The 8,501-nt window shown below is 52.9% G+C and overlaps 1 pseudogene; it reads left to right on the forward strand.

Moving 5' to 3' along the window:
• Nucleotides 1-257: 257 nt before the first annotated feature.
• Nucleotides 258-6,033, forward strand: LOC123936541 (annotated as a pseudogene).
• The last annotated feature ends 2,468 nt before the right edge of the window (nt 6,034-8,501 follow it).

An 8,501-nucleotide genomic window follows, 5' to 3' on the forward strand; every position in this document is an offset into this window, starting at 1 on the left:
ACTCAGATTCATAGATACAGAGAAGAGATTGGTGTTTGCTGAGGGGAGGAACTTGGAGGCCTGGGAAGGCGGAGGGATGGAGCCGCAGGGTGGGGGGAGGGGCTGCTTCTCTTCTGTCCCCTCCCCCTCCCTCAGGAGCTCTTTCTGACCAGATAATAGCTCTGTGATGTGGGCGTGGGGCTTGTGTCTGCACCTCCACACCCAGGGCTCAGTTGCCTCAGGGCAGCAGTGCGATTGGACACTAATGTCTGATAAGGAAAGAGATGGATAATTATCTCTTCCCTCAGGAATTTTTTATTGATGGTTGACTGAGCTCCAGTCCCACTATCTGGGCAGTTAATGCCATCCTTGCCTTCGTGTGTGGACTGGGGCTCTTCGTCTTCTTACTTTCCTATTTCCAGCCTGATCCATCCTTACCACCAGGCAAGAAACACAAGAAGAGCAGGAAGGTAAGGAACCCTTGGCCCAGACCCAGGAAAGTGTGATTCTATCTTATTTTCTATTATTCTTTCTACTTTTCTGAGTCACTGGAGAGACTCCTGAAATGGGAAAGAATAGAACGGGTATTCCAGGACAAGCCAGACTCGGCAGGGGTTAGAGGGACATGAGGATTTCTCCCTGAAGATATCGGGCCAGAGTCCAGGTGTGGTGGAGGGGTCCAGGACGGTGTCCTGAACACAGTGACCGGTGGCCGAGGACCAGAGGCTAAAAGCTGCCTCGCTAGCAGAGGTCAGGCCCCTGAGCACCAGGTCACCAGCCACTGTCCCAGGACAGGTGTTTCAGGTGAATGTTCCCCCTTCGGGGCTGATTGAGGGAAGTACTGAGCCCAGGGGGTCCAAAGCAGCAGCTAGAGTGGGGATCTGGCCTTGGAAAGTGGGGTCCTATGTGAAAAAGTCCAGCTGTGCCACCAGGTCTGGGATTGTGTGTGTTTCTTGAGCAGAAGAACAGTGGCAAACTTCTCACATAGAATATCCTTCTGTATATTCTTCAAAGAAGGAAAACTGGAAATCTTTGTATCCATTTTGAAAAGGAAATGAGTAAAACTAAAGAAAATCACAGTCCACTCCCCCTTTAGTTAAATGTAGGAAGTCACACTACACATGAACAGTGAGCACCTGCTGCTGGGGCGGGGGAACCATCCTCCCTGTGTTCTTTTATCTCAGTACCAAGCGGAGCCATGGAGAAGGAGCAACAGAAGCCAGAAAAGCCAGACTCAGAAAGGTGAGCATCCTCCACACCCCTGCAGGCCCCAGTTACACTGTCCCCCCAACTCTGATGGGGCAGTCCCACTGTCTCCAGGACACTAGGGCCTGAACCCATCCCTCAGGAAACAGAGCCCTGAGTGGGGGCTCCGGGGAGGAAGAGGGGAAACTGGAAGCTTCCCAGATTGTGCACCAGAACAAAGCCCTGGGGGGCTGGAAACCGGTGTCGCCCAGCAGGGGCCCCAGGGCCTAGACTGGGGGCGGAACCTCCCGTTCCCGCTGTGGACAAGCTGTTCAACTCCACTCAGATTCTTCTGTGAGGCCACATGGTCCTTCCTCCTCCAGCAAGTTCATGAATGAGGAAGCACTTTGGAAAACACAAAGACATGATCCACATCATGACCCCTGTAATCACCGTGCGGGCACATGGCCTTGAACAGTGCTGTTTGGGGCTCCTGAGTCCAATATTCCAAAGGTCTCCCCTAAAGGGACATTGTACACAGCCTCCTCTAAGACCACTGGACCCCGCCTTCCACTGTGACCTGGTCTCCTGTTTCCAGTTTTCAGAGATTGCCTACATGATCTGGAAGAGGTTCAGGACCTGTTCTCCCTTCTGCAAATGTAAAGAATCTGCCCCCTTCTCCCCTGGGTGGGCCTCCCCAAGTCTATGGTGTGGACCCCGCACTGTGGGAAACGGCCTCTGGGGCTGTTCGGTGGGCTGGGAGGAGCCGTGGGACAGATTGTGACCAAAGCCCCAGGCTGAGGGACAGCAGGAGCATCGTGACATGGGTGTGGGGCATGGAGTGCCATGGGGTCCCCTCCCAGCCTTGGGATGCTGCAGGGGCAGCTCACGCCTCCTGTCTCCCACAGTCACCTGGCAAGGGTCTCTGACCAGGGGGGCTTTCACCAGTCCTTACAGCAAGCAGACCCTGGGCAGGTGCACCAAGGGGTGCCAGCTGGAGCCGGTCAGCCATGCAGGGAACCTGTGGAAGACGTTGCTCCCACCGTGGCCTCATCACCTGCTCGTCCTCCGCTGACATGGCCCCCTCAGCCTTTGTCCTCCACCCTGCCAGCAAGACCTCAAGAAGAGCAAACTAACTTAAAAAAAAAATCCTACCAGACACAGTGAGAAAGAACTTTCTTCCAGGTAATTCCTACTGGGCCTCTCTCCTTCCAGACATCTCAGGCCTTGGCCATGCCAGCTACCCCATTTTATCCTTTTCCTGGTGGTGGGAAAGTACCAAGTCCTTGTTCTTGCCTGGCACATTACAGCACAAGTGCCAGCAAGAACACATCTCCCGCCACCCACCAGATGCCTCGTTCTGGTGTGGCCTTACTAACAGACAGATAGAGACTCATAACCCTTCATTTGTCAATCCGGATGTCCAGAAGCTCCTTGAACTACTAATCAGCAAAAGGGTAAAACTGAAGAGTTGGAAGGAGAAAGAAAAGTTTGGGTCAGTTTTCAAACAGTGGTGCCCAGACGACCACGTGAGCTTCTGGGGGACTCTGTGGAAGCTGCTGGGTGCTGAGCAGAGCACCACCTCCCCGCCATCCTTCTAGAACATGAAAAACAAGGCAGAGCCACTGGCCCAACATCACCCGTTCTCATCTCCCAAGGTCTTGGAAGACCACTTGCAATGGAAATGCAACCAGCTCTTCTGGGGTCTCCCTTCTCTGGAAAGTGAGACGCTGGTGGCCACTGCCTTGTCCTCTACTCACTCTTCTCCACTACAGGCTCCCTCTGTTTTATTCAATGGGACCTCTAATTGCTTGCCAGTTCTAAACCAGGATCAAATATCTTCACAGTTTTCCCATTCCCCACCATTGCTCCACTGTGGGATCCAACCCCAACCCTCAAAGCTAAACTTGCCCCAGCCCCAGGTCCCCCTTGCACTATCTGTACCAATAAGACCACCTTCTCTCCCATCCCAGAGGAGGAGCAGTGGAGTATCTTGTGCTGCATCCCAGAATAAGACACAATCCTTCATCCCAACTAAAATGCAATATCTGGAGTGGCCCTTGTTGCCAAAGCAACAAGGAAGGGGGAAGCTTTTACCCACTACGGAGAAAAATTCTCCAAAATTCTTTAGCCAAGTCGCTCCCAAGCTTCTGGAGGACCACCAGGCCTCTCAGGCCCACAGATCAGGTTCCACCTTTCAAGGGGACTTTGTCATCTTTAATATCCAGAAGCCACAGCTTCAGAGGAAGCTCAGCACGGATAAACAGCAAAGCAGCTTGCCCCACAAGATTCAGATGTCTCTGGAACTGAGGTGCCTCAGGATGAATCCCTGTGGGTGAGTCAGGCACAGAGAGAGCAGGGGCTCTCAAGGCCCTTTGTATTTAAAGGCAAAAGCATCCAAGCTACATGGAGGACCAGGTCCAGATACCACAGGAAGTATCAAGCAAGATTCCAACTAGAGAAGAACTTTGGTAAGGGTCTACGGCAGTGTCTGAAGAGGACACCAACAGATCTCTCCAGGATCTCAGCTAGGTTCCCAGTGAAGGTTCTGGGAACCAACTCTGAGGAGTTTGGAAGACCCTTGATAAGGGCCTTGGAGGGTGATCCAGGAAAATACTTAGCCAGGGGGCCAGATAAGAAACATCTAGAAAAAACTTTAAAGGTTAATTTGCACAGGAAATTGGGAAAGATCAGTAAAGGTCTGATCCCTGTGACTGTGCGTCGAACCTCGTTTGTGGCCAGCCATGCTTTTCCCAAGTCCCAACCCCACAAGGCTCTCAGAAATCTAGCACCCTTGGATTGGAAGCCCTGTGGAAACACCTCCTATGAGCTGTCCTTCCTTTGTCCTAACACTCAGCAGAAGCTGGAAACACACATCATAAGTTTTCAAGTGAGGCGTAAGTGGGACCTACCTCTCCAAACTGTTGAGCCCATAGATATCAAACTACGTGAAGCTCAACACTTGCCCGTTCCCCAGTCCCCCTCTCTGTGCTCAGCCACCTTTGCACCTGGGGCCCCCTAAAAAGCCAAATTTTCCAAGTTCTTGGGGAAACCACCTCAGACCCATCCAGGAGAGAAGGGTATAACTGAAAAGTCTGATACCACTTCAGGGAGCTCCCTGCCTGTTCCCTCACCCATATGCGAGCAAATCCAGCAGGCCCTGGGAGGGACTTCACCTGGTGATGGCCATAAGTCCTCAGAGACGTCTTTATTAAGACAGGAGGGCAGATCACCTTCTCAGGCCTCCATTCTCAGCCTCCGAAACAGAACTCTGTACAGCAAGACTGTTATGGGGGTCAGAAAAGACAACCTGGAACCAAGTCCAAGTTTAGCAATGGCCAGGAATGAGCTAAAAGAGGGGGGGGTAGGGGGTCAGGCCTCACCAGACATGGTAGCAACACTGAGGATGAAGCTCAGGTCCCAAACTCCAAGGTCTGAGGGGGCCATAGAGGTGATGGAGGCCAAGAAGGCCCATGCTTGGAAAGTTGTCTTAAGACCCAGGCCTTAAGTTTGTTGGGCTGGCCAACAAACCAGCCATTTATGTGGATCTGAGGAGATCAGGATATCCAGGTGCTAGGAAAAGCCCCTCACCATCTACAGTGTTGGTTGATCAAGATCCAGAGGAGGTAAGCCTTAAAACAAAGGTTAGTAAAGTTGAGCTCCAAGAGAAGATAGAGTCGGAGAATCAGCCTGAAGGCCATACCACTGCTGTGCTTCCTCAAGATTCTCCCAGTGATATCCTCCTTCCAGACTTTGCCACTTGTGTGCTTGTTGAAGACAGTGGCACCAGCGTGCTCCTGCCAGACTCTCACACTAATGCTGTCCTTGCTGCAGACAGCTTGACCACTAAAGAGTCACCATCCTGTTCCCAAACTGAGTGTGCCAGTGGAGAGTCACCAGCTTCCCCGGTGTCACATAACCTTAGCTCAAGTGGATCAAGCAGTAAGGGGCAGCAAGAGCCCTGTGGACCAAAGGTTGAGGAACCAAGTGACAGCCAGAGCAACAGTGAGACCACTGATGAAGGAAACGACCAGAAGAGACCCAAGCCAGAAGAGAATGAAGACAGGTGTGCAGAACCTTTGGAAATCAGGACTTCCCAAGCTAGTGAGATAGGCCACCCTCCCCAGGTCCGAGGATGAGGAGAGAGCCTTGGGAGAAAATACCTCCAGCTCATGCCACCAGAAAAGGGACATGTTTTTCCGGCAAGCCACTTTAGACAAAGGATGAAAAATTTTCTGCAGTGCCTTAATCCCAATAAAAAAAGCAAAGGACTGGAAGGCCCCCTTCAAAAAGGCAAGCCTGCACTGGCTCCTCCCCAGAGCTGGGTGCCAGTTAGAAGCAGATCGGTTATGGACAACAGGGCTGCCAAAACTCAGACGATCGTGACAGCTGTGGGACAAATGCTGGTGGAAAAATTGGGACTCCACCAAGGAATTTGGGCCTCAGATATATCAGCACAAGGAATTACAGGCCCCAGTACACAGGCATTCTTGCCCCCACAGGGCTTTTGCCTCCACAGACCAGAAGACAGTGATTGGAGGGATAGCCTCCAATTAGCAAGGTACCCCCAAGGGTCATAGCTGCCCTAGCAAGAGCCAGCTGACCAGAGACAGGAATGGCGAATGGGAAAGCCTCCCCAGGGACCTGGGGCCCCCAGGCAGACACAACCAGCACTAGCCGATGGTGGCAGGTGTCTCAGGTTGACTTCACCATTATCCTACATGCAGTCTTCAAAAATATGTCTCAACTTAGGCAGAGAACGTTTCACACATCTTTCCTGGTCAGAAAGACTTCCTTCAAGAAAAAAATCGAGTATATGCAAAGAAAGGCCATTTTTTTTCTCACATTAGCACATCTTCTGTGTGCTAATGCCTTCCCCATGCCACAATTTTTATTGTTTCCCAAAAATTTATGTTTGGTTTTTTTCTCATAAGTGGTGCTCTACTTTGTGTGTACCCTGCTTGGGAGGGAGTGGAGAGGATCAGGGTTTTTTCTCCCTGAGTGCCTGCTTTGGCTTCCCCAGAAGAAACAGGGCCTTGGAGGGCCAGTGACCTCGGGGTCCACCTCCACCCCCTTCCTCACACAACTTCCATTTCCACGACAAAGTGAACAAGACCCAGAATGGGACCTAGCTCTGCCCATCCTCTCCTGCTTTCCCTCCACCTGAAATTTGTGTGACTGTAGGGAGTGTCTGCTGAGGCAGAAATCCCGCTTAGGCTCCAGGAAGACAGAGTCCTAGATCAGAGTGGGGTCCACAGTTGGGAGACACAAGGCTGGCCCTGAAGGCAGAAGTGAGAAGTCCTGCCCCCGCCCCTGTCTCCTGTGGGGAGAAGAGAACGGCCACCCCAGGAGCCTTCTCTTCCCAGAGAATCCCATCTTAGCTCCATGCAGCCCCTCTTACACTCAGAACAGCAAGGGGCAAGCTCGCTCCTGGAGCTGAAGGTGTGTGGGGTGCCACAGAGACCCCCAGGCAACAGCCTGCCCAGCCCCAGGGCACTGATGGGGCCTGCTCACCAGCACCCCCCTTCCGCTTCTGGAGGTGGAGGCGGTGAGGCTGTAGGCAGGGAGACCCTGTGCTTAGGGTGGGTTAAGTGACAGTGTAAGCCCATGCCTGGTGTGATGACTGAGGATCCTTGGTGTCCCACTGCCACCTACGGGCCCAAAGGGGAGAAGTTAGAGGCCCTGGGACTGTCCCCACAGGGTTTCCACTCCACTCCAGCTGCCATGTCCAGGGGTGGGATGGTGGAGGGGGTGGGGTGGGGGTTGTACAGAAGCCACCTGAGCTCCCACATGGAGGGCCAGGTTCCCAGAGGCAGAGGTTCCCAGAGGCAGCAAGGTCTTCATGCAGAGAAGTAAACTTCTGCACAATTTGATAAGCTTGTAGGACTGTGGGCCCTGGGATGGACTTGTGGTCTGTGACCTTTACGTACACGTGTGGCCCAAAGATGGCTCCCAGGGGTCTGGTGGGGGAGGCCAAGGGACTGGCCTGGCTCCTGGTCATGGTTATCCCAGAGCCCAGACGGGTAGGAGGACAGGATAGGGCTTGTCCCACCCCGGCTGGAAGGGACGTGTCCAGAATGAGGGTGCAGTCCAGGAGGGCCTCCCCCTGAGTGCCCCGCTCCCAGCCCAACATCGTCCTCCAGAGCTCCCCATACATCACTCAAATGGTGGAGAGTCCCACTCCAGGAGAGATCCCCCATCCAGATGGCAGCAGACATGGTCCCACCCTCATGCTGTCAGGATACCCCATGTGGGAATGTTTCTGGGGTGGGGGACAAATTGGGTGCAGTCCTGCTCTGTTGCAGCTTCTCCCTGGAGCCAGGTCCTGCCTCTAAGTCCCCAGGGTGGGCCAGCAGTGACAGTGTAGTCAGGACCTGGGGGAGGTGGTACAAGGACAGACAGCGCCCCAGACCCTTGGAAGCTCAGGAGAGTGTGACCCAGAGCAGAGTCCTGAACCTGGCTGCTGCTAGATCCTCCCAGTGGCATGAGTTCTGGGAGTTGAGGAGTTGGATGTGCACACCACGCTCCTGCTGGTAGAAGTGCCGCAGACAGGAGGCTGGTGGAACAGCCAGAAACAGGAAGGAGCAAGTCCCCTTGCCTTTCTCCTGCCAGATGGTACAAGAAGGTCAGAAAGGGAAAGCCCCATGCCAAGACACCTTGTGCAGAGACCTCTGACAGAGACCCACACCAAGACCTCCCATAGAGACTCATACATAGACCCACACTGAGACCTCCCACAAAGACCCACACAAAGCCCACACAGATCCTACACAGAGACCTCTGACAGGGGCCAACATCAAGAACCCTCATGAACACCATGTCCAGGGATGATCCTCAAAGCCCTCCCACACATACCTTATGCAGAAACTCACAGTGGCCAACACCAAGAGACTTCACAGAGACCTGTGACAGAGATCCACACAGACTTATCTCAGACACACCTCAGAAACCAATCTGAATACCCACACATAGCTCTGCAGAGCCCATACAGGGCCTCCCAGTGCCCTGCAGACACCAAGGACATACCTTGAACAGAGGCCTGACCTCCATTCTTAGGAGCCCAAGTAGCCACCTAGTGACAGGCCCCGCATGGATCTGAAACCACTTAGCAAACTGGCAGTGCAGTTGTGCTCTACAGAGAAAAGGCTTGTGTATTTTTTATTACTTATGTAAAGACTTAGATTTCCCACGTAAACCTGAAAAATCCTTTCCTTCACAGATTTTCATTAGCTTGAGCTCCCATGCACAGTTTAAAGAATCAGAAACTAAAAACAAACAAAACTTTGCCATCGACTAATGAGGGAAGAACTCTTATTTGTCCAGTTTTAGCTACAGTT

This window comes from Meles meles, unplaced genomic scaffold (genome assembly GCF_922984935.1).
Source record: "Meles meles unplaced genomic scaffold, mMelMel3.1 paternal haplotype, whole genome shotgun sequence".
Taxonomy (NCBI): Eukaryota; Metazoa; Chordata; class Mammalia; order Carnivora; family Mustelidae; genus Meles; species Meles meles.